General features: G+C 44.7%; 1 protein-coding gene and 1 pseudogene across 5 annotated transcripts in view; one reads left to right on the top strand and one right to left on the bottom strand.

The window, feature by feature from the left end:
* The window catches only part of MAPKBP1 (mitogen-activated protein kinase binding protein 1), a 76,858-nt gene that overhangs the window by 13,485 nt on the left and 37,329 nt on the right, over positions 1-26,044 (top strand). The gene's annotated exons all lie outside the window — the stretch shown is intronic.
* On the bottom strand, positions 23,075-23,661 carry LOC308239008 (large ribosomal subunit protein eL18-like; annotated as a pseudogene). The gene has a single exon. The product of its transcript is annotated as a large ribosomal subunit protein eL18-like (transcript).

Genomic DNA, 26,044 nt, shown 5'->3' with positions numbered 1-26,044 from the left:
GAGACAGACTCACGGCTGGTGAGCCCAGCGGCGGCGGGAAGCTCTCCTGCCTGCGCGGCAGTGCTAAGGAGCAGTGAGTCGAGCGGTAAGGAGCCTACCATTAAGGAGCGAGCAGGCAGGTGGTAAGGAGCGAGGGATCCTGGATTGCGAGAGGGATGTCCATGGGGATGGGGCCTAAACCGGCAGTTGGACATCCCCCAAGGGGTCCCAGACTGCAAGAGGGCGCAGGCTGGGCTGAGGGACACCCCCCAGTGCACGAATTTTGTGCAATGGGCCTCTAGTATAGTCAGTAATATTGTAATAACTATGTATGGTGCCAGGTGGGTACTAGACTTATTGGGTTGATCACTTCATAAGTTATATAAATGTCTAATCACTGTTGTATACCTGAAACTAATACAATATTGTATGTCAACTGTAAGTGAAAAAAGAGACTGGATTTCTAAGTTTATACATATACCTTATCTCTCCCCCTAAAACTGGGATGAGGTTAAAGATGTTTTTCTTCCCTGCCCCTTCATTCATCATTGAGATTTAAGTTTACTTGATAATCTTGGAACTTAACTTTGTGAAACTGTATGGCTGTTTTTCTTTCACTTTGTCAAGTTCTCTTTTAGAGGAATCCTGAGAAGGGAGTTTCTTAGGTTCTTCTGGATTTGAACATTACTTTTTAGTCATGCTGAGCTCACTACAATTTCTAACTTTCCTTCAGACTTCTTATCAGTTTTTGAAATCTGTGTTCCTTCAGTGGCACCTCTGGTCACTTTCCCATAAGTTTAGCTGGCCCCATTAAAGGTGTTGGCTCTTAAAAACAAAAACAAGAAATCTTCAAAACACTTTCAAATATGCCCTGGCCAGTATTTCTCAGTGGTTTAGAGGGTTTGGTTCCCGATCAAGGGCACACACATACCTGGGTTGCAGGTTCTATCTCTGGCCTTGGTCTGGGAGCATGCGGGAGGCAACCTTTCAATTTCTCTCTCACCTCCATGTTTCTCTTTCTCTCTCTCTTTCTTTCTCTCTCCCCTCCTCTCTCCCTCCCTTCCACTCTCTCTAAAAGTAATGGGAAAAATATCCTTGGGTGAGGATTAACTTAAAAAAAATAATAAAAAATTATAAAATATAACAGACAAAAGTTTCTGAAATATAGTAATATAATATTGTGTTATGAATAATTATAAAATGACTGCCCATATAACTACCACCCAAATCAAGAAATAGAACACTACTAAGACTTTGGTAGTTTCTGAAGATGTGATGCTAATGGTGTGGTCAAAGTGGGTGAGGATGGAGATGAAGTTTTTGCCTTATGTAATTAAGGTGATTTTATTTTTAAAGATTAAAATACCCAAGGACTTGATTCTATTTGTTCTTGTACTTTTCTTTTTATTTTTAATTCAAATTTTATTTCTCAATTACAGTTTACATTCAGTATTATTTTGTATTAGTTTCAGGTGTACAGCATAGTAGTTTGAGTCATATACTTTACAATGTATTCCTCTAGGTCCATCATGCTGTCTCATGTAGTAATGTTTCATTCTTTTTTTATGGCCGAATAATATTTCATTGTATATATGTGCCACAGCTTTTTATCCACTTGTCTATGGATGGGCACTTAGGTTGCTTTCATATCCTGGCTGTTGTAAATAATGCTGCAGTGAATATAGGAGTGCATATATCTTTCAAATTAGTGTTTTGGGTATCTTTAGATATATAACCAGAAGTAGAATCACTGAGTCATAAGGCAGTTCCATTTTCAATTTTTTGAGGAACCTCCATACTGTTTTCCACAGTGACTGCACCAATCTGCATCCCCACCAACACTGCACAGGGTTCTCTTTTCTTCACATCCTTGCCAACACTTGTTTATTGATTTATTGATGATAACCATTGATGATTAGTGATGTTGAGCATCTTTTCATGTGTCTGTTGACTATCTGTATGTCCTCTCTGGAGAAGTGTCTATTCAGGTCCTCTGCCCTTTTTTATTTTTGTTTTATTATTAACAAAACTTTTTTTGTTAATCCTCACCCAAGTATATTTTTTCCATTGATTTTTAGAAAGAGTGGAAGAGATGGAGGGAAGGAGGGAGGGAGAGAGGGAGTAAGAGGGAGAGATGGAAGTGGGGGGGGAGAGAGAGAGATGTGAGAGAGACAAATCAGTTGGTTGTCCCTGGCACACCCCCCAACTGAGGCCGGGATGGAACCCACAATGTAGGCATGTGCCCTGACTGGGAATCAAACCTGCAACCCTTTGGTCTACAGGACAGTGCTTTAACCAACTGAGTCACACTGGCCAGGGAAGTTGTATGAATTTTTTTTTTTAATATATTTTATTGATTTTTTACAGAGAGGAAGGGAGAGGGATAGAGAGTTAGAAACATCTATCAGCTGCCTCCTGCACACTCCCTACTGGGGATGTGCCTGCAACCAAGGTACATGCCCTTGACTCGAATCGAACCTGGGACCCTCAGTCCGCAGGCTGATGCTCTATCCACTGAGCCAAACTGGTTAGGGCAGTATGAGTTCTTTATAAATTTCAGATATTAACCCCTTATTGATATATATTGATATATCATTGGCGAATACCTTCTTCCGTTCAGTAGTTAGGTTGTCTTTTTGTTTTGTTGATGGTTTCCTTTGCTGTGTGGTCTTGAACTTTTCAAGTTTCTTTTTTCCCATCCATTATAGATTTGTGTCATTCAACATTTTCAGCTAGTATGCTTACTGGAACCACCCCTTTCCAACCTTTGTTTTTAGTGCTTTCTGTCCTTATCTTACTTTCCCAATCATAATACTAGACATAATAATATTTGTAGTGTTAATAATGACTATATTTATTGAGCTTTTGCTGTGTACTGTGCTAAACATTTTACATATATTATCTCACTCAAGTTTACACCAACCTACTATAAATATTACTATTCCCATTCTGTAGATCAGGAAACTGATGCTAAGAGAGGTTAGGTGAGTAGCTGGTGGTTTTACATAGCCAGTAGGGGCTTGACTGGGAGTCAAATCTCGGCTATTTTAACTCTAAAGCCTAAAGCCCTACACTTAATTTTTATTTGGTTTTCCTCCCAGGGAGTCTTCATGTGCAAACCATTATACTGAGCATAGAAGTATGCCCAATATTGCTATAGCCAAGACTCACATCCTGCGTTCAGCTTGGAAAATGGCAGTACATGAAAAAATATACTTTCCTTCCAACATTCCCTACAAGAGGTAGTTTGATGAATTTCACTGACTTATTTTAGAGCCATCGTTCAGTAACACGTGTCCCTCTACGTCCTTGCTCCTCTTCCCACCCCAAGCTCCAGATTTTCTGAGTTGGTATCCCCACTTCTCTTCCTGTGGTAGTCTTAGGAACTGTACAACTTGTGGTTCTATGGGTATATGAATCTCAGGTTGATAGATTACAACTGCATGGTTCCAGATGACCATATGCCACAAGCCATCGGTGCTTGTCTATGGGGGTTGGAGTGAGGTGGGGGAGTGAAGTGGAAACCCAACAGATGCCTTGGTTGTTTTTGTGTGCGGGTATCATGAAACTAAACTATTTTGCTCTTAGTTGGCAGTTGATTGTGTAGATCACACTCCTGCTGCTTGCTAGTGCTACCTACCCCAAATCTCTTCCTTTTTACCTCTGTGCTTTACCTTTTTATCTCTGTAGCTGTCCCTATCCACAACAGACCTTGTCTTTGAAGCTGTGGAGAGTCTTAAGTTAAAATGCCTATTTTCTGTGGAAAAAAACGGGGGTTCAGTGAAAATGAACAAAAATGAGGTAATTTGTCCAACTGAGTGTTTGGCTGGGTGGGCTCCAGGGTTGCTAAGTTCCTTACCTCCTCACCTGATCTCAGATTCGTATCATGGGATCCCTCCACTATCTGAAAGTAGAGTTTGACCCTATGAAATCTTTTGTAAGCTGGAATGCTATAAAGCAAAGAAAAAGTTACTATTAATTTACATGGAAAAATTTTTGGGTGTTCTCAGACCCCCAAAATAACCTACTGAATCATACCAAATGATAAATAAAACCCAAAATAACACTAATATATAGTAAAAGTAGTGCACACTGCCTTTATAATAGCTCACTGCAAAACAAACACTGAATGCTATTTTCACTTTTTGCCTGTAAAAGTGAAAATCCTCTTAGGATTTCTTTCAGTTAGCGAAAACATGTACTAATGTAAAAGTGAAGGGTGTAACATGAACTTGAAAAGTGTGAGATATCTTTATTTTGATTTATTTTCTCAAGTAGGCAACAATGATAAGATGATAGGTGCAAAAGCATGGGATCTTAATGCATACTTTCCTGCTGCTGCCCCAGTTAGTATTGAGGACAGGAAGCCCCAAGCCAGGTGGATTGAGTAGAGCGCAGCCCAGGGACAGTTTGTGATCATGAGGGAGGAGCTCAGAGCACGCTCAGAAACCTTGACCCTTGCCACCCTTGGTGTACTGCCTTGAAGAAAAGCAAGTAGCTGCTTATTGGGACTAAACATACAACAGGCAGCCTCCTGGCCTGCCTCCATTTAATTGCCTTGATGCTCATTGGTTAGCTTCTGTTTGGGAAAGTACAGTATCTTCGCACACCATGATTATTTTCATACTAGTAGCCCTATGCATGAATCCGTGTGCCAGTAGCTCTCTGCGGGGCCTGGCCTCTCTGCGCCCACTGCCCAGAGGCTCTCCGCGGCCCAGAGGCTCTCCATGGCCCAGAGGCCCATCTGCGCCCTGGCCTAGCCAGAGGCCCATCCGCGGCCAGGCGCGGAATGCCTGCCTCGTTGCCGAAGAGGACTGGGGGGCTCCGGCGGGGCTGAGAGGACTGGGCGCCGCCATATTGTGGCTATGGGTGCCGCCACCTTTGTGAAGGAGTGACAGTTAATTTGCATATTCCCCATGCTGCTTTGATCTCTCTTGTGAGGCCCCCAGAGCAGCTGTCACAGATTTTCCCTCCTAGCAAACCCAGAACTGGCTAGTGAACAGGGCTTCTAATAGTTACTACTAATGTACAGATAGATCGGTGGGTGGAGGTGAGAGACAGTGGTCTTATAGATTCAGATTCAGGTCTACCCTCAAGTGATACCTGTGCTGCTCTTCCTTGGGCCGTACTTTGAGTAGCACGTGCTCGCCTGTGTGTGTATGTGTAGTGGGGGTGGAGAGAAAACCTGCTCACTTCTGAGGTAGCTGGCTTCTCTCTCATTTGTAAAATTGGAATACTGATGGCTTTTTCCCAGAGCTGTTTGAGGATTACATGAGATTTAATGAATGTGAAAGTACATTGTAAGGTCTAAATAAGTTTACAGCTATTACGGGGCTGCTAATATTATCAGGGTCCATAGATTTCTTGAATACCCAGTAATTTCCTGACAAAATTTTATTCCTTCAAGTTTCAATTAGTGAGAAGTCCTCTTATGCAGGTGCAGCCTCTTCTGTTCCAACATTTAATCATCCTCCCGTGCAACTTTCTATTGTGACCTATCTTCAGGACCTTTTCCTTGCCAATATTTTAGCTTGTATCAACAATACTACTAACCAAAAGGAAGGCTTAGCAAATATTCCTTTTGATACTAACTGTCGAAATCTCTGGAGTGATGAGCATGCTTTTTAACAGCAGTAGCTTCTCTAGAAATAGATAGAACTTTTCTTTTGGGGCTAATTTATTTCTATTGAGAAATAATGTAGAATGTGAATTAGTCCTATAGCTTCCTTTCAGACCAAGAATTTAAAGGTAGTGCAAAAACACGTTAACTTTATAACCCATTGTTTTCAGTTTCTAATGTAATGAAAGTGAAATATTCTATTTAAATAATTTTTGCTTAAAGAAAATACATGTGAAGATTTGTGGAAACAAGTGCACTCATACCTTTACACTATTGGTGAAAGCATACATTGATGCAACCTTCTTAGAGGACAATTTGGTAATATCCATTAGCAGAAAAATTTATATATTTATATCTTTTGATCTACCAGTTATAATTCTGGGATCTTATTCTCTGCAAGCATTCACACCACACAGAAGTGTATATAACATATATTGTGTGTGTTATTCACAGTAGTGAAATATTGAAGTAATTCAAATAACCATCAGTAGGGGATTGGTGTACATCCATAAGATGAAGTACCTTGTGCTTGCTGAAAAGAATGAAGTCGAGCCCTAGCTGGTTTGGCTCAGTGGATAGAGCATCGGCCTGTGGACTGAAGGGTCCCAGGTACGATTCCGGTCAAGGGCATGTACCTTGGTTGTGGGCACATCCCCGGTAGGGGGTGTGCAGGAGGCAGCTGATGGATGTTTCTCTCTAATCGATGTTTCTAACTCTCTATCCCTCTCCCTTCCTCTCTGTAAAAAAATCAATAAAATATATTTTTAAAAAAATGAAGTCGATCTATATGTACTGATATTAAAGCATATATAAAGTATATTAAGTCACAAAAAGCAAACTGTATAAGTTTTATATTATATGTTAATGATTATATTTTTGTTAAAACATACATGTTAGTATGAATAGAAAAAAAGTGAGGCTATAAATATCTACCAAACTGTTGTTAATATTAATTACCTCAGGGAGGGATAGTAGATTATGATTGTATATTCACTATCTGTAATGTTGGAATTTTTTACGAGTCTGTATATTTTTCTAAGTAGAAAAAAAATAAAGGTAAAAGTCTCTCCAATTTGAACTTGTGTATTTCATATTTAAATCTAAAATATTTAAATTTTGCCTGGCCAGTGTGGCTCAGTTTTTGAGTATCGACCTATGAATCAGGAGGTCACTGTTCAATTCCCGGTCAGTGTACGTGCCCTGGTTATGAGATTCTCTCTCATCATTGATGTTTCTATCCTCCTTTCCCTCTCCCTTCCTCTCTGAAATCAATAAAAAACATATTTTAAAAATAATAAAATAAAATATTTAAAATTTGAAATCTGCATATTCATTTTATTAAAGCAGTTATGCACAAATGTTATTGAAAAATATACCTAGTATAATAAACTTTTTGGATAATAATAGCACATAAAATATTTTCTCACAAATTCATCATTAACTTACCAAATTTAAGGTAATTTATTTCTACTATCTTCCAAAATATTTCCTTGGTTAGCTTTGGTAAATAAAATATTTTTTGATACTTTCTGAAGTACATGTGCTTTCCAAAAAGATTTTTTACATAACTAATATAAACATAAAGAAGAAAAGTCACTCATAAATCCAACATTCAGAATAACTACTCATAACTATTTTCATTTCTGGTTATAAAGAACAAGTAAAGTTCTTTTTAAACAATAGTTTGTCGCTTTTATAAAAAAAAAACCCTAATCTTTTGGACTTATTCTTTTGTTGTTGTTGTTAATCCTCACCCAAGGATATTTTTTCCATTGATTTTTAAAGAGAGAGAGGAAGGCAGGGAGTTGTGGGGAGAGAGAGAGAGACACATCGATTGGTTGTCTCCAGAGCCGGGGATTGAACCTGCATTCCAGGTGCATTTCCTTGACTGGGAATCAAACGCACAGCTCTTTGGTTTGTAGGCCGACGCTCTAACCACTGAGAAAAACTGGCCAGGGTGGACTTACTCTGTAATTATAATTTGATATGTGTATAGAGCCATGCCATGCATGTGTTTGCTAAAGTCAGGGATAAAACTGTTATGTTTGTAATCATTCAAGGCACATGGATTATTCCATTCAGGCCTTCCCTATTCTTTCTGGAAAGGCATCAAAATCCTGCTTTTTGCTCCAAGTTCTAGGGCTGGCTGTGAAGATGGAGAATTCTCTAGGGGGTTGAATTGCTTAATAATTAAGATGAAAGGAGTATTCACAAATAATTTTAATGTATTAAGAATGGATTTAACAAATATATATTAAACACTTTGCTCTGTGCTATAAGTATGGAGTTGTATGAGACATGGCTTCTCTCTTCCAGGAGATTATAAACTAGTAGGAGAGATAAGACAGTACAAGGTACTAAGTAGCACATGCCATGTGAATGATACAGATTAAGTGCTGCTATAAGAATAGCACAGTGGGCAGGAGTCACTTCTGTCCAGAATGACCGCAGGAAGAATCATAGGGATATGATATTTGAGCTGGTCCTTGAAGGAAGGGTAGGATTTCAGAATGGAGTGGTAGAAGGGAAGGGCATTCTAGGTAGAGAATAATATAAACTAAAGTTCTATAAAGCTCCTTTCCAGAATAATGAATAATCCAGATTAGCAAGCACGTATGATTCATATTGATGAGTAGTAGGAAATAGAATAAGGAGAAAGGTAGGGCCCATTGACAGGGAACTTTGGATGCTACGCTAAGACATTTATAATTTATTTAGTTGGCAGTAAGGAGCCGTTGAAATTTTTTGAGCTGGGGAGGCACATGATCAAAGCTATGTCATGGACGGATTATTCTGATGGGTTCTGGGATGGGGAGACAGCATCTACAGTAAGGAGATTGATTAGAAAGCCATTGCTATATCCAGGAATGTGGTGCTGAAGGCCTAATCTAGGGTGTTGGCATTAGGAATGGAAAGGAAGTGAGCATTTTATAGAGAATAGCATGTTGAAGAAATCTTTCTTTTCCCAGGAGAGTCTTATGGTATAAGTTGGCATGATTGCAGGGGTACCAAGAGTCCTCCCATTCCTCTTTTTGTTATTTTAAAAAATATTTTTATTGATTTCAGAGAGGGAGAGAAAGATAGAAACATCAATGATGAGAGAGAATCATTGATTGGCTGCCTACTGCATGCCTCCTACTGGGGATTGAGCCTGCAAACCGGGCATGTTGCCCTTGACCGGGATGGAACCTGGGACCCTTCAGTCCACAGGCCGATGCTCTATCCACTGAGCCAAATAGGGCCCCATTCCTCATTTTGTCTAACACATTCTCTTTGCACATTTTGTCCAGATAAGGAACGGTTAGTGTTTTCCCGTTACAAAGTTTGGAAACCAAAGATTAAGAAAATTCAGGCAAGTAGAATTGGTGAATGAGGAGGAATTAGACCCTTCTTAATGATCAGACCTTTAGCTTATAAAGCTTTGTTGTGGTTCAGGTCTTGCTGTAGAGGGGAAAAAAATTTTTAACCTTATTCTGGTTGCTTAATTTGAGATATCTCCTTGTCCTTGCCTTTCTGGTAGCTGGATGAGAAAGGGAGGGTAGAAGTGCCTGCTCTGTACCAGGCATTCGTGTTGTTTAAGCTGCTCTTTGGACTTCAGCACATGCTGATGATCCTAATATATAAAAACCCTGGGTCTGCAACGACTGGGAGGCTTGACCAACCGGAATTCAGTCCTGCAGTCAGCGCTGGGCTGCCGTGGCGACCCAGTGCTGACTGCTATGGCTGCAGGCACAGTGACCCAGCACTGACTGCTGAGGCCGCTGCACATCAGGCCCAGAGAAAGGCCTGAAGAGAGAAGCAGGGACTGATCTGTTGATCAGCACTTGCTTCTCTCTTTAGCTCCGGGCATGGTCAGCAGCCGCAACTCCATTTCTCTCCAGGCCTCCACTGGGGCTGCTGATCAGCCCTGCCTTTCTGATCAGGCCCCATTGATAGGCCCAGAGACGCTGACTGGCATAGACACTGACCAGTCAGAACCAAATCTGTGTCAACTGTGAGGAGCCAATGGCTGCCTAGGAGGCGAAGCTTTTGATGGTGACTGGCATAGAAACCGACCAATCAGAACCAAATTGGCCGGCAGAGGAGAGCAGTTGGGGGCGAGATCAGGCTTGCAGAGGAGGGCAGTTAGGGGTGATCAGGCAGGCAGAGGCAGTTAGAGGTGATCAGGCTGGTAGAGAAGGGCAGTTGGGGGCGAGATCAGGCCGGCAGAGGAGGGCATTTGGGGGTGATCAGGCTGGCAGGGGAGAGCAGTTGGGGGCGAGATTGGGCTGGCAGGGGAGGACTGTTGGGGGCAAGATCAGGCCTGCAGCAGAGGGCAGTTGGGGCAACCAGGCCGGCAGGGGAGGGCAGTTTGGGGGGACCAGGCTTGCAGGCGAGGGCAGTTGGGGGCAACCAGGCTGGCAGGGAAGGGCAGTTGGGGGCGATCAGGCCAGCAGGGGAGGGAAGTTGAGGGCGAGATCAGGTCAGCAGGGGAGGGCAATTGGGGGTGAGATCAGGCTGACAGGGAAGGGCATTTGGGGGCAAGATTAGGACGGCAGGGGAGGGCAGTTGAGGGCGATTGGGCTGGCAGGGGAGCAGTTAGGGGGTGTTTAGGCTGACAGGCAAAAGCGGTTAGGGGTAATCAGGCAGGCAGGCAGGTGAGTGGTTAGGAGCCAGCAGTCCCAGATTGTGAGAGGGATGTCTGACTGCCGGTTTGGGCCTGATCCCTTTGGCAGAGAGACATCCCCCGAGTTGTCCCAAACTGGAAAGGGTGCAGGCTGGGCTGAGGGACCCACCCCCCTCACCCTCCCAGTGCATGAATTTTGTGCACCGGGCCTCTAGTTGTATTATAATTGAGTCCTTTAGCAAGAGTCCCTTTATTCCCTCCCCTCTGGTCTGAGATCTGATGCCCTTCTAACCTCTTTCTCCATCTGCACATGAAATCAGATTCTCCTGTTTCTGACACTGTAATGCCAGTTGCCTTGGAAACAGGTGTCAGTTGTCCATGTTGACTGTAGGTCAAGTACTGGCTGAACATGGGCAAGCTCTGACCATATGGGATACTCTGGCATTGGAAGACCCTCCATTCCTCTTTCTCTGTAATCATCTCAGTGAGGAGAGGTCAGTTTTTAGACCCATTTCTGCTACTAGTAAGGCCTGTCTTTTTTTTTTTTTTTTTTCACATTAAAGCTAGCAGGAGAGGACCCTTTTGGCCCTCTACTTCATCCTGTGACCTCTGCCTTCTACCTTGGTTCTCAGACCTGTCCCTGTTGGTTCCCCAAAGGCGCAGTGACTTCCCCATGTGCTCTTTCAGAAACTGAACATTCTGGTGGTTTTGGAGAACCTGAACTCCCTCCTCTGGTCACCATGGTTTCTGGAACCAGACAGACCTGGGTCTAAATTCTGTTTTTTCCACTCACTACTTACCTGATTTCTTCATCTGTAAAATGGAGATTATTCTCGTCCTTCATAAAGTTGTCAAGAGTATTAAATGAGATAATCTTGTAAAGTGCTTAGCACAGTTGTTGGCACAGAGTACATAAACATTCAATAAGTGATCATTGTTATAGCTGTAGATCCTCTCTGCACAAGACCCTTTGTACCCATGGATCTGGATATTATTATTATCATTCAAATTACAAGACAAAGTTTATTTAGAAAGTTAAAGAGATAGAAGTGAGCCAGCTGGGCTGCCCTAGGTTTAGGAAACAAGTTACAGAAGCAAAAGAAGGGCCCTTGCTGTTTAGGAGAGGGAAAGGCTAAGGTAATGCCCTGGGTGTAAGAAGAGCGGGATGGGAAAGGTGTGGCCGTGCTCAGAGAGCAGAGCACCTGGATATTCTTGTAAGATTACTAGGAACATTATTTTCTCCTTAGTCTCAGGGGTGGCCGAAATTTGGAAGCAAAAAAGGAAAATGCATTAATTTAATAGTTCCCTATCTAATTAATCATTAGAACTACCTGGAGATCTCTAATATGCAGATTTTTGAACCCCTGTCCATGTCTGTTGATTGAGAATTCTTCCAGATAGGAGATGGGGATAGGATGAGACTACTATCTGAAAAAAATTTGTTAAGCCCCTGAGTAATTCTATTGCTAGTCCAGGATTGGGAACTTTTGTTCTCTAGTCTCCAGGGACTTATGAGTAGAGGATCTCTAAGGTCACCTTCTCCTGGGAAGTGGCAGATTACCTTCCTTAGAAGCTGAGGCTATTTTAATCTCAGCACCAGAGAACTAGCTCAACTCCAACCAATTCTGAACTCTAAGCAAGAGAGTTCAGGGCATGTGATTTTTCTGTCGTATTAGGGGTTATTTGTTTCTAGGAGCCTTTATGGTATAGACAGTAGAATTATAAATCAGCCAGATGGGGTGGACCAGGAGCAAAGTAGAGAGGCAAGGTCGACTGATCCACAGTCTTGAAGTGGCCATCTGACCCTTCCTGCCTCTGACCGCATGGTACTTTGGACTCTAAAGGAGCAGGAGTGAGTAAGCTTGGGCATGATGCTCCCTTTCCCCAATCCCCGCCCCAGCCAGTCACTGGGTGTCTGCCCCGCTGGCTAAATCTCTGCACAAAGCCTGTAGGCCTTGGGCTTCTGCGGCTTTTGCATAAGTGGCAATTCTCAGAATCTGGTGGAGAATCTGCTTTGTGAGATTAGAGTGTAGTGTCTGGGCAAGAGACCAGCATAATTATTCTTAACCTGCAGGAAGGGAGGGAAAGATGGAGAGTGCTCTGCCTCAGACAGGTCTGTGGCATGCTTGTTTATAGAAATAGCAAGTCCATGGTTTGGCTGGAATGACTTATAACTCAGGTTTTTATAACTTGTTTTGAGTGGGATTGAGAAGTGGAGAAAGGGAGATGGAAGGGGGAAGAAAAAAACCGGTGGCAACAAAACATGGCAACAAAAACAGAGATAGGCTTCCTTTAAGTTGCTAGAGTTTTCCTTTACCAATTTGAAGTCAGCTAAATCTTAGATGACCCTGGCTTTGTGGCTCTGGCCTCTTAATTGTACTATTGCGGACTCCCTGTAGTGGCCCCTCACACTAAGAAAGGGAGGGCAAATCTGAACCACTTATGCCCCAGGCTCAAGCCAGAAACCCTTCTCTAGCAGAACCATTGTCTTGGCTTCACAAACTGGATCTTTCATTGGCTGGTGCCTCTCCTCTGGCTTGTGAACTGCTTAGTTCTGGGGTGAAGGGGCGGGGGAGGGGGGGAAAGTGGGGGGAGGGAGGAACAGAAAAAGTTAGGTCCATAGGTCGACACTCAACCACTAAGCCACACCAGCCGGGCCTTTACTTCTTTTTAGTACTTACATGAGCCACCCGTCCCTTCTGGGAATTCTCCCCTTCACTGGGTTCCTGGTTTTCCTCTTTCCTTTCTAACTGCCTGGCTTCATCTTCTTCATACTCTAAAAATAGGTATTCCCCATGGTTCTATCCTTAGCTTCTCTCTCCCTTGCCTCCATCTTCTCCTGTCTTATTGTACTTTCAATGGTGGTTTTCACCTCCATGTGAATAATCCTCAGATATCTATTTCTAGTCATGACCTCTCCCAAACATTAATTCTTATTTATGTTGCTAAGTTGAACGTTCTGTGGTTCCTTCTAAATATCTCTGAGGCACCTTGGATTCAACGTGTCTAAAACAGACATCATTGGCTCCCATCCTTCCTTTCGTGTCCACACCCAAGTCCTCTTTTTAATCATGGTACCACCTTATTTCCTATCTCTGAGGTTCAAGATTTGAGTCTTGCCGAAACCGGTTTGGCTCAGTGGATAGAGCGTCAGCCTGTGGACTGAAGGGTCCCAGGTTCGATTCCGGTCAAGGGCACGTAACTTGGTTGCGGGCGCATCCCCAGTAGGAGGTGTGCAAGAGGCAGCTGATCGATGTTTCTCTCTCATCGATGTTTCTAACTCTCTATCCCTCTTCCTTCCTCTCTGTAAAAAATCAATAAAATATATTATTAAAAAAAAAAGATTTGAGTCTTCTTTTTCCTTGAAACTTGTACACTGTCCATTCTTGCCAATTCTATTTGCTTTGTCACTTTTGAATACATCATTTCTATTCTATCTTCATGCTAATCTAGATTTTCATTACTTCTCACCTAAACTATTATAACAGCCTCCTGATTGGGCTCCCTGCCTATGTTGTATGTTTTATGTACATCATCATTAAAACATAACTTTGTGTCCCTGGCTTGAAACCCTTCAATGGCTTCCCAGACCTACAGATGGCCCACTTAGTTTGGCATTCAATGCCTACCTGGTGTGGTTGCAGTCTACCTCTCCTGACTTATTCTTCTACACAATCTTTGCTTTCACCATTGCTCACTAGCTCTTTTATTTCCTTCTGCCAAACTTTTGGTCATGCAGCTTCTTCTACTGAGAATTCCTTCTGTTTGTATGTCCACCTGTCAAAATCCAATCCTCATTGCAAGGTCAAGGCCAAATACCATCTCACCCTCCAAGAAAGCTTCATTGTTTCCCATTCCTGGTCCTGTTAAGAAGTCATTTCTCTTCCTCTTCTTTGAGCACTCTATATCTTTCTCATGACCCTTGTCACATACTGGATTGCTTTGTAGCATATCATTCATCTTCCTTGAGGGTAGAGTATGTGTATTCTTTACCTTAGGATCCCCCATAGCCCTCCAGTGACTTTCAAACTTCGTAGAACAACCCACATTAAGAAATACATTATAGCCTTGGCTGGTATTTCTCAGTGGTTAGAGCGTTGGCCCACGCACTAAAGGATCACAGGTTTGATTTCCAGTCAAGGGCTTGCAGGAACCTGCGTTGCAGGTTTGATCCTCAGTCCCAGTTGGGGGCATGTACTGGAGACAACGAATCCATGGTTGACACATCAATGTTTCTTTCTCTCCCCCCTCTCTTCCACTCTCTCTAAAAATAAAGGTGAATGGAAAAAAATATCCTCGAGTGAGGATTGGCAAAAAAAAGAAAAATTTATTATACATTGTGACCCAATACACACATAGACACAAACACACATACATATACACAGACCCCTTCCGCCCCAAGCCAAAGTTTCAATACTTACCCTTACAACATGCCATGAGATTTATTTTTATTCTATTTATTCATTACTCACTAAATCAATTTCAAGTCCCATTAATAGGTTGTAATCTACATGTTGGAAAATACTGTTCCCTCTAGTGTGAATGAGTAGCCCTATCTGTCTGTCGCCTCTGAGCCACCTGTTTTTTCCATCTCCTTTAATGAGAGCCAGAGAGCACTTAAACAGTTGGCTTTATTTTTTTCTCTCTCTTGGGAATAGGCTATTATGAAGTTATCCCTTTATCTGATTATAGTGAGGAAAGATTTTGTTTTCCTTTTTCCTCTCAAGAGGATAAAATACTGCCCTGCCTAGTGCATGCTGGGAGTGGTGGGTATTCAAGCCCTCCTTCACAGTATACCTGTAGTAATTCTGTACTCCTGCAGCCTTGCTTCCAGGGAAAAATGACACCTTCTTTCAGGCTGGTATAGGCTTTCCTCTATTTCAACAGTCATCACCTGCCAAAGCAGAGGCTGGGTCACAACTTGATTATTCTTCCTGCTTTTAGGCTGTGTTTTGGATGTGGAGGAGATCATTATAGAATACAAAGTGAATGCTCTCTTCTTAGCTCTGAGTTTTCATTTATACGTGAAGCGATGTTTTTAGATCTTTAGATGTATTGGAGTGCTAGCTGCCTCTAGCAGTTGTATCCCAAGTCACCTCGGCTCTTGTGTATCTTTGGGCTATGTTTCATTGGCATGTGAGCAATGAGGGTTTGGAGCTGAAGTTTCTGTCAGAACTTGGGTCTCATCCCAGATTTTTAATTCAGCTATTTTCTTTCCCGTTTTTTAGTGACAGTAGAATTTTATTTGATTTATTTTAAAATAATTTTTTATTTTTTCAATTACAGTTGATGTACAGTATTATATTAGTTTCAGGTGTATACCCCAGTGATTAGACATTATCTAACTTACTAAATGATCATCCCAATATATCTCATACCCATTTCACACCATATACAGTATATATTATTGACTATCTTCCCTATGCTGTATTTTATATCCCCTTGACTACCAATTTCTACTTCTTAGTTCCTTTACCTTTTGCACCCATCCTTCCAATCGCCCTCCTATTTGGCAACCATCAAAATGTTCTCTGTACCTGTGAGTCTGTTTCTGTTCGGCTCCTTCATTTATTTTGTTTTTTAGATTTAATTGTTGATAGATATGTATTTTATTGTTCATATATTTGCTTTTTTCTTTACTCCTCCTCCTTATTTTTAAAAATATATTTTTATTGATTTCAGAGAGGAAGGGAGAGGGAGGGAGAGAAAGACAGAAACATCAACAATGAGGAGTCATTGATTGCCTCCTGCATGCCCCACACTGGGGATTGAGTCTGCAACCTGGGCATGTGGCCCAACCAGGAATCTAACCATGACCTCCTGGTTCATAGGTCAAAGTTCAACCACTGAGCCATGCTGACCGGGCTGCTGCTCCTGCTGCTACTTCTCCTTCTCCTTCTCCTCGTTCTGTTCCTCCTCCTCCTCCTCCTCCTTCTCTTCTTTCTCCTTCTTCAAGAAGACCCTTTAACATCTTACCTAATAATAGACAAACATGTAAATTGACCGTACCTCCGCTACACCCACAGCCAATCAGAGTGAATATGCAAATTAGAAGGCCAAAGATGGCAGCCACCCAGCTGCTCCAGGCGCGGAGTGGCCAGGCGGCGCAGGACGCCTGCTATGAGAGGGAGGGCGAAGGGATCTACAGGAGCGGAGTGCTGCAGTGAAGACAAGACTGCAGACTCCAGAGTATGCAGCGAAGACGAAGACGGCAGACTCCGGCCGGAGTCTGCAGCAAAGACGAAGACGTTAGTCTGCAGCGAAGATGGCAGACCGTGGCCAGAGTCTGCAGCAAAGATGAAGATGGCAGACTCCAGCCTGAGTCTGCAGCAAAGACAAAGAAGACAGACTCTGGCCGGAGCAAAGGCCTGGGTCCCGGGTGCCGGAGGAAAACCGGTGCTGGAAGCCAAGGGAAGGAAGGCTTATTGCACGAATCTCTTCATGCAACGGGCCTCTAGTTTCATATAATACTGGTTTGGTAGTGATGCATTCCTTTAGCATTTTCTTATCTGGGAAGCTCTTTCTCCTTTGATTCTAAACTAGAGGCCCGGTGCACGAAATTCGTGCACAGGGGTGTGTGTGTCCCTCAGCCCAGCCTGCACCCTCCCCAATCTGGGACCCCTTGAGGGATGTCCGACTGCCCGTTTAGGCCCGATCCCACTGGGCCTCACAATCTAGGACTGCTGGCTCCCAACTGCTCGCCTGCATACCTTCCTGATTGCTCCTAACCGCTTCTGCCTGCCAGCCTGATCACCCCCTAAACACTCCCCTGCCAGCCTGATTGATGCCTAACTGCTCCCCTGCCAGCCTGGTCACCCCTAACTGCCCTCCCCTGCCAGCCTGGTCACCCCTAACTGCTCTCCCCTGCAGGCCTGGGTCCCTCCTAACTGTCTTTCCCTGCAGGCTTGATTGCCCCCAACTGCCCTCCCTTGCAGGCCTGGTCCCTCCCAACTGCCCTCCCCTGCTGGCCTGATTGCCCACAACTGCCCTCCCTTTAAGACCTGGTCCCTCCCAACTGCCCTCCCTTGCTGGCCATCTTGTGGTGGCCATCTTGTGTCCACATGGGGGCAGGATCTTTGACCACATGGGGGCAGACATCTTGTGTGTTGGAGTGATGGTCAATCTGCATATTACTCTTTTATTAGCTAGGATAGAGGCCTGGTGCACGGGTGGGGGCCAGCTGGTTTGCCCTGAAGGATGTCCCGGATCAGGGAGGGGGTTTCCTTGGGGTGTGGGGCGGCCTGGGCGAGGGGCCTGTGGTGGTTTGCAGGCCGGCCACGCCCCCTGGTGACCCAAGCGGAGGCCCTGGTATCTGGGGTATATTTATCTTCTACAATTAAAACTTTGTACCCTGGAGCGGAGCCAAGCCTTCTGATTGCTCTGTGGTGGCAGCCATTTCTGTTGGGATTTATGTATCTTCTATAATTGAAACTTTGTAGCCTTAAGCGGAGGCCTGGGCCGGCCAGGGTGTGCGGAAGGCTTGGCTTCCTCCATCACTGGGGACAACCCTAGCCTCCTGCTCTTTCCAGCTCCGTGGCTGCCGCCATTTCTGTTGGGCTATATTTATCTTCTATCATTGAAACTTTGTAGCCTTGAGTGGAGGCCTAGGCCGGCAAGGGCAGGCAGAAAGCTTGGCTTCCTCCATCGCCAGGGAAACCCAAGCCTCACTCCTGCTCTCTGTGGCCGTAGCCATCTTGGTTGGGTTTATTTGCATATTCTCTCTGATTGGCTTGTGGGCGTGGCTTGTGGGTGTAGTGGAGTGATGGTTAATTTGCATATTACTCTTTTATTAGATAGGATGATAGCTTTGCTGGGTAGAGTAACCTTGCCTTTCATCACTTTTAATATTTCTTGCCAATCCCTTCTGGCCTGCAAAGTTTCTGTTTAGAAATCAGCTGACAGTCTTATGGAAGCTTCCTTGCAGGTAACTAACTGCTTTTCTCTTGCTGCTTTTAAGATTCTCTGTCTTTAACCTTTTGCATTTTAATTATGATGTGTCTTGGTGTGGGCCTCTTTGGGTTCATCTTGTTTGAGACTCTCTGCACTTCTTGGACTTGTATGTCTATTTTCTTCATCAAGATGGGATAGTTTTCTGTCTTTTTTTGAAATAGGTTTTCAATTTCTTCCCCTCTCTCTTCTCCTTCTGGTAACTCCATGATGCGAATGTTGGTATGTTTGAAGTTGTCCCAGAGATTCCTTACACTCTCCTCATTTCTTTGGATTCTTTTTTCTTTTTGCTATTTTGATTGGGTGATCTTTGCTTCCTTATATTTCAAATTGCTGTTTTGATTCTCAGCTTCATCTACTCTACTGTTGATTCCCTATTAATTATTCTTCATTTCAGTTCGTGTATTCCTCATTTCTGACTGGTTCTTTCTTATGCTGTTGAGGTTCCCACTAAGTTCAATGAGCATACTTATAACCAGTGTTTTGAACTCTACATCTAGTAGATTGCTTGTCTCCATTTTGTTTAGTTCTTTTTCTAGAGTTTTGTTCTATTCTTTCATTTAGGGCATGTTTCTTTATCTCCTCATTTTGGCAGCCTGCTGTGTTTGTTTCTATGTATTAGATAGAGCTGCTACATCTCCTGGGCTTGGCAGCATGGTCTTATGTAGTAGGTGCTTTGTAGGATCTAGTGGCAAAGTCTCCCCAATCACCCAAACTGGGAACTGGAGATGTACGTCTGTATGGGCTGTGTACACCCTCCTCATGACTGCTTTTGGCATGCCAATGGGAGGGATTTACTCTTAGGCTTATCAGCTGCAAGGACTGGCTGCAATCATTGACCACCAACAACTGTGGAGGATCGGTTGTGTAGGGTACTATCGCACAGAGCAGGACTGACTTCAGGACAGAAAGCTGTCCCTCCAGTTCTTGACCTGAGCCTCTGGTGCCTGCTGAGTTCGCCCCTTGAGTGTGTTGCTTGTGGAGGTGGTTGGGTGGTGCTTTGATGTGGTCTGAAGCTGTCCACTGGATGGGCTGGCTCTGGGGCCTCCCGGGAGGTAGACAAAGTCAGCTGCTGCCTGTGCTCTGCTCAGGGCCACCCAGCATGAGCTACAAAGCGATCTGCAGATGGCTGCTACTTGTGCTGGGCTTGGAGGTGCCCAGGAAAGGCCAAGCTGTGAACCAAGGCTGGCTGCTGTTAGTGCCAGGCCTGGGGCCACTTGGTGAGAGGGAGGAGGGGGAGAGAGAAAGAGAGAGAAACATCATTGTGTCGACACATGGATTGGTTGCCTCCTACACATGCCCCAAGTGGGGCGAGGAATTGAACCTACAGCCCAGGTATGTGCCCTTGACTGGTAATTGAACTCTGACCTGTCAGTGCGTGGGCCAATGCTCTAACTACTGAGCAACACAGGCCAGGGCAAGAAACAAAATCTTTCTTAAGATCCCCATGTGCTTGTCCCATCTGGACATGGTCTTTGTGTCACAACCAGTTTTAGATACTTTTTGGAGAGCAACTTTACTGGCCTGAAATACCAGTTTTCCTGTACTTCTCATGTCTGGTATTTCACTGTTTCTGAAGTCTCTGCCATGTTTTCATTTATTCATCAAGTATTTATCAAGTACCCATTGTGTGCCTAGCACTACATAAATTACTAGAGGCCCGGTGCACGAAATTCGTGCACTGGGGGTGGGGAGGTCCCTCAGCCTGGCCTGTGCGCTCTCGCAGTCCAGGACCCCTCGCTCCTTACTGCCCGCCTGCTTTCTGCTCCCTACTGCTCAGCTCACTGCTCCTTAGTGCTGCCACGGAGGCTCCTGCCAGTGCCGCTGCACTCGCCAGCCATGAGCCCAGCTTCTGGATGAGCAGCGCTCCCCCTGTGGGAGCGCACTGACCACCAGGGGGCAGCTCCTACATTGAGTGTCTGCCCCTGGTGGTCAGTTCATAGTGACCAGTCATTCCACCATTCGGTCGATTTGCATATTAGGGTTTTATTATATAGGATGTGCTAGGGATATACCAGTGAGGAATAGGTCCTTGCCTTCAAGGAGCTCGTATTCTGATGGAGAAGACAGACAATAAGTATGTTGGCAGAGATATAATCAGTGTCAGGTCACTGCCTGACTAAGTGCTATGAAGAAAAATAAAGCAGGATAGCCCAGGCCGGTTGCTCAGTGGTTAGAGCTCCGGCCCGCAGATGCAAGATCATGGGTTTGGTGTCTGGTTAAGGCATGTACCGTGGTTGCAGACATGATATCCAGCTCTGGTTGGTGCATGTGTGGGAGCAACCAATCAATGTTTCTCCCCCCCCCCCTTCTCCCTCTCTTACCCTCTCTTTAAAAAAAAATATCCTCAGCCCAGCTGGTGTGGCTCAGTGGTTGAGCATCAAGCTATGAACCAGGAGGTCACAGTTCGATTCCAGGTCAAGGCACATACCTGAGTTGCAGGCTGAATCCCCAGTGTGGGGCATGCAGGAGGCAGCCAATCAATGACTCTCTCTCGTCATTGATGTTTCTATCTCTCTATCCCTCCTTCCTCTCTGAAATGAATAAAAATATATTTAAAAAATACATATCCTCAGATGAGGAGTAAAATAAAATAAAATAAAATCCACTAATAAAAGAGAAAGATGCAAATTGACTGTACCTTCGCAATGCCCACCAGCCAATCAGGAGTGAGTATGCAAATTAACCCAACAAAGATGGATTAATTTGCATACACAGGCACCGAGTGGCCAGGGGCGGGACGCAGGCATCCCACACCGCCCCAGCCGCTCTGGGCCTCTTGGCAGTGTGGGAAGGCGGAAAGGCGTCTCCAGGCGGAGCGAAGGTGGTGCCGGCAGCCAGGGGAAGGAAGGCCCATTCTTGCACAAATCTTCGTGCAACGGGCCTCTAGTGATATATAAAATCCTATCTAATAAAAGAGTAATATGCAAATTGACCATCACTCCAACACACAAGGTGGCTGCCCCCATGTGGACATAAGGTGGCTGCCACAAGATGGCCAGCAGGGGAGGGTAGTTGGGAGGGACCAGGTCTGCAAGGGAGGGCAGTTGTGGGCGATCAAGCCTGCAGGGGAGGGCAGTTAGGGGTGACCGGGCCGGCAGAGGAGGGAAGTTGGGGGCGACTGGGCCTGCAGGGAAGGGCAGTTGGGGGGGACCCAGGCCTGCAGGGGAGAGCAGTTGGGAGGGACCAAGCCTGCAAGGGAGGGCAGTTAGGGGTGACCAGGCCTGCAGGGGAGGGCAGTTAGGGGTGACCAGGCCTGCAGGGGAGGGCAGTTAGGGGCAAACAGGCTGGCAGGGGGAGTGGTTAGGTGGTGATCAGGCTGGCAGGCAGAAGCAGTTCGGGGCAATCAGGAAGGCAGTTGGGAGCCATCAGTTCTGGATTGTGAGAGGGATCGGGCCTAAACAGGCAGTCGGACATCCCTCGAGGGGTCCCAGATTGGAGAGGATGCAGGCTGGGCTGAGGGACACACACCCCCGTGCACAAATTTCGTGCACCAGGCCTCTAGTAAAGTATAAAATATAATAAAATAAAATAAAGCAGAATAAGTTAGGCTTAGAATGATAGCAGAAAAGCTAGTCTGGAAAGCCTTCTCTGAGGAGGAGACCTTTGAGCAAAGACCTGAGTGAATTAGCTCTGTGAATAGCTGAGATTAGAGGATCCAAGGAATAGCATATGCAAAGGACCTGAGGCTAGACTCTGCTTGAGGTGCTTAAGGCAGCCAGGGTGGTTGGGGTGGATGGAGTCAGTGAGAGGGAGAGTATAGGAAATGAGGTCAGAGAGGTAGCCAGAGGCCAGATGATTTAGAGCCTTGTAAACTAGATCAAGTATTTGGATTTGAACTTAAAGATGGGAAGCCATTGGAAGGTTTTGAGCAGAGTAATGACATGACCTCGTGTATTTTAAAAATATCATTGTGGCTTGCCATGTGGAAAAAGACTGTAGGGGGAAGGCCTGAAACAGAACACATGGGAATTACAACCACAGACTAAGTGAGAGATAATAGTTACTTGAACTCAGTGGTGTGTTGGTAAATGTTTACAGGCTCTCTGAGGGGGAAAAAGAACCCTGATATGTAATGTTCGCTGATTTCTTTGGTGTAAGTACTCCCACTGTGATGATTTCAATCTACCAATGTGTTGTCACTGAAAGTGGAGGTGGGAAAAGACGTGCATGATCAGTGCTCACGAGCCAGTGCAAGCCAGCTTCAGCATACCACTGCTGGAACTTGTGCCTTTAGCCTGTGGTGTGTTTGCAGGGAGGGTCCAGGTTTGTCTCCATTTTCTAGCATAGATGGAAATCGTACTATGTTTTTAGAAAGAGGATATGGAGAAGGTTATGAGAGGGAGAGAGTCAGTTTATAAAGTCCATCGTGCTGGAGCCTGGAGCCTTGCAAAATAAGCCTAGATGTTGGAGCTTTCAGGAGCTCTGAACTCTCAGATCCTTTGAAAGTGGAGTTCAGCCCAAAACCTCCCTGCAAACAGGAAGCTGGTTTGAGTTAGAACATAAAATAAAAACCAGCTGATGCCCCTGAATGTTTTTCCCCTCCTCTTCCTCCTCCACTGAGCCAAAGGAAATTGCCCCCACCTCCCCCTCTTAGATAGCTAGTTGCTCAGAAAGCCAGAAAAAGCCAAAACCAACAAATCCTTTGAAAATAGCCAAGTTTTGAGCCTAGGCAAACTCCTGCCGTGGGGTTTCCTGGCCCAGATGTCTGTACACTGCTGAGAATCCTAGGACGAAAGTGACTGGGGAACACAAAGGTGCCAGGGATCAGAGTCTGAAACCCAGGCCCCGCTGAAAAGATGGTCTGCAGGAGGGTTTCTCACACTGTAGCTTCCAGCCATTTTGTAGGTCATGAAATCAATAAAGTGGGCCACAACTGGAATTATTATTATTTTTTTTGTTACTATTTTTTTCCAGCATCCAAAACCTTTTTAATAATATGATAGGATTTAGCGTTAGTTTTTGTAGCCGCGGCTGGCCCGGAGGCCTCTTGCACGCTCGAACTTCTGGCCCTTGGATCGCAGGTAGGGTTTGGTGTGGCCGTGGGGGGCTCCTGAGGCCTTGCCGAAATGCCTGTACACCTCGCGGCCCTTGCGAGGACCAGAAAGCAAGACAGTGCCACAGCCCTTGGGGGAGCCCAGGGCCAGCTGGTCGGAGGTGAGAATCTTGCCCCCAGCCTTGAGGATGCGGCTCCGGGCACGGCTGCTCACACGAAGGGCACACACCGTCAGTTTGGGCACCTCCTGGATTCTCACGTCATCAGTTATAGTCCCCACAACCACGGGGTTTTGCCCTCCCAGCCAGGAAGGATCATCCGGGAAAGGGACAGAGGCGGCCGGTTGGTGCGACCCATAAACAACCTCTTCAGCACCACTTGGATGAAAGTGGAGTTGGTTCTTCTGGCCAGAAACCTGTATAGCTTGACCAACAGCCTGAGGTAGATGTCCTGGCTCTTGGGCTCCTTGCGCCGAACCTATCGGTCTTTGTTGTGGCGGATGTCGACTCCCATGATGGCGCCTTCTGCTCCTCCAGGTCCGGAAAGAGAGAGCCTAGAATTATTATTATTCTTTAATTTATTATTATTTTGTTGTTGTTGTTAATCCTCACCCAAGGATGTTTTTTCATTGATTTTTAGGGAGAGTGGAAGAGAGAGGGAAAGACAGAGAGAAATATTGATGTGAGAGAAACGCACCAATTGGTTGCCTCCTGCACGAGCCCTGACCAGGGCCCCGACTGTGGAGGAGCCTGCAACCAAGGTACATGTCCTTGACTGGAATCGAAGCTGGGACCCTTTGGTCCACAGGCTGACGCTCTATCCACTGAGCCAAACTGATTAGGGCCAGAATTATTTTTTAATGAAATAGAATACCATAGAAAATAGAGTGTTACATTACTTATTACATACAGTTCTGCATGCAATAAGAGGAAGTATTGTCTTATGAAACTTTTATTTCAGTTTTAGCACATGCACACACATACATGTGTCGTATGAACTAGTACTGGGTCATGATGTAAGATGTGTTTCTTATTGTGGGTCATGGTCAAAAACCTTTGATAAATACTAAGTGTCTTTAGGCTCTGTGTAACTCACGTCTCCTTCCTGCTTTAAATTGCTAGTGAAAGGTCCAAGCTAGTTTCAGAATCAATTCTCTATGGAATTGGATCATCTACCCACAAAACACCTACTACCCATATTCCTGTCTGAGGGAAGGGAAGCTGAGAATCAACAGACTCGTCTGGTTCTTTGGGACCAAGCTGAAGCAAATGGAGGGATTGATGCAAATTTGAATCCAAAAGATTTGTCTGAAATCAGATTAGCTTGAAGAAATTAAGATTGGGCAGCCTTTTAGCTCAATTGCACTTGATTTTATGACCTTTCCCATCTATGTGGGTAATGTGGCCTCGGGCTTCTCTCTCTCTTCTCTGCAGTGGGCAGTTGATGCAGCAGGAATGTTCCTGAGCACGCCTCCCTCTGGGATAGCCAGAGGCACAGTGCCAGGGTAGGGGGTGGTGCCCTGAACTGAGTGTCCCCCACATTTCCCCGGGTTATTTTGTACTTTTCTGCCAGTGCCCTTCAGAAAGGTGACTGAGTAAGTATGGAAGAAGGCATACACTAAGGTACACTATCAAGAATGTGTTGCCCTTTAAAAAAAAATAGATTGTATTGAAGGTCCTTTTCTACGTCAGGAAGGACATTGGTATTAAGGAGAATATAACTACCATGCCTTCCAGTGCTTTAACAAAACCTCAGATGTGTGGCCTTCTGGCCAAGTGTCTGTGATTTCATATTGTTGTCAGAGTGATCAATGTTTATGTTTGCTGTGGCTGAACCAAGAAAGAAGACATATGGAGATTTCTACAGAAATTATGATTCCATGAAAGATTTTGAGATGAACAAAGCTGGTATATTGCAGAGTGCAAAGTGATTTTCAAATGTAAAGAATTTCTTTGGGTTGAATTCCATGGAAGTTTGTTACTGACTTGTGTTCTAAACTATGAAACATGAATATTGGGCATGGAATAGTTTTTCATACATAATTATATCTGATATAATTATATATAAATATATGATTTTTTTAATTGATTTCAGAGAGGAAGGTAGAGGGATATAGAAAGATCAATGGCAAGAGAAAATCATCAATTGGCTGCCTCTTGCATGCTCCTTACTAGGGACTGAGCCCGCAATCTGGACATGTGCCCTGACCAGGAATCTAACCATGACCTCCTGGTTCATAGGTCGATGCTCAACCACTGAGCTATACCAGCCAGGCAGGAATAGTTTTTCTTAATAAACAAATAATTAACAAATTTTTAAAAATGTGTTGAGTAGGCTAAAGTTAGTATACTAGGTTTGGTGCCTCAGACAGGCCCAAGGATAATTGGCAAGTGTGGTGCTGGTGCCCTAGAACTAGACTGCCTCTCCGTGAGTAGACTGAGAATCCATCCACATCTCCAAGAAGCCCAGAAGACTCTTGGGGACCCTTCTGGGAAATAGGTTTTAACTATTATGTCCCAAGATGTGTTTTTTTTTTTAATATATTTTATTGATTTTTTACAGAGAGGAAGGGAGAGGGATAGAGAGCCAGAAACATCGATGAGAGAGAAACATCCATCAGCTGCCTCCTGCACACCTCCCAATGGGGATGTGCCTGCAACCAAGGTACATGCCCTTGACCGGAATCGAACCTGGGACCCTTCAGTCCGCAGGCCGACGCTCTATCCACTGAGCCAAACCGGTTTCGGCTCAAGATGTGGTTTTTGGCAGCCATAGGGCATGTCTTTCCAACCTAATTTAAACTAAAATGGTCCTTCGAGATAAGAATTTAAACAGTCCCTCTAGGACCATGGTCGGCAAACTGCGGCTCGCGAGCCACATGCGGCTCTTTGGCCTC

This window comes from Plecotus auritus (genome assembly GCF_963455305.1).
Source record: "Plecotus auritus genome assembly, chromosome: 1".
Lineage (NCBI taxonomy): Eukaryota > Metazoa > Chordata > Mammalia > Chiroptera > Vespertilionidae > Plecotus > Plecotus auritus.
Note: the sequence above shows the minus strand (reverse complement) of the source record. Positions and strands in the feature narration are given on the sequence as shown.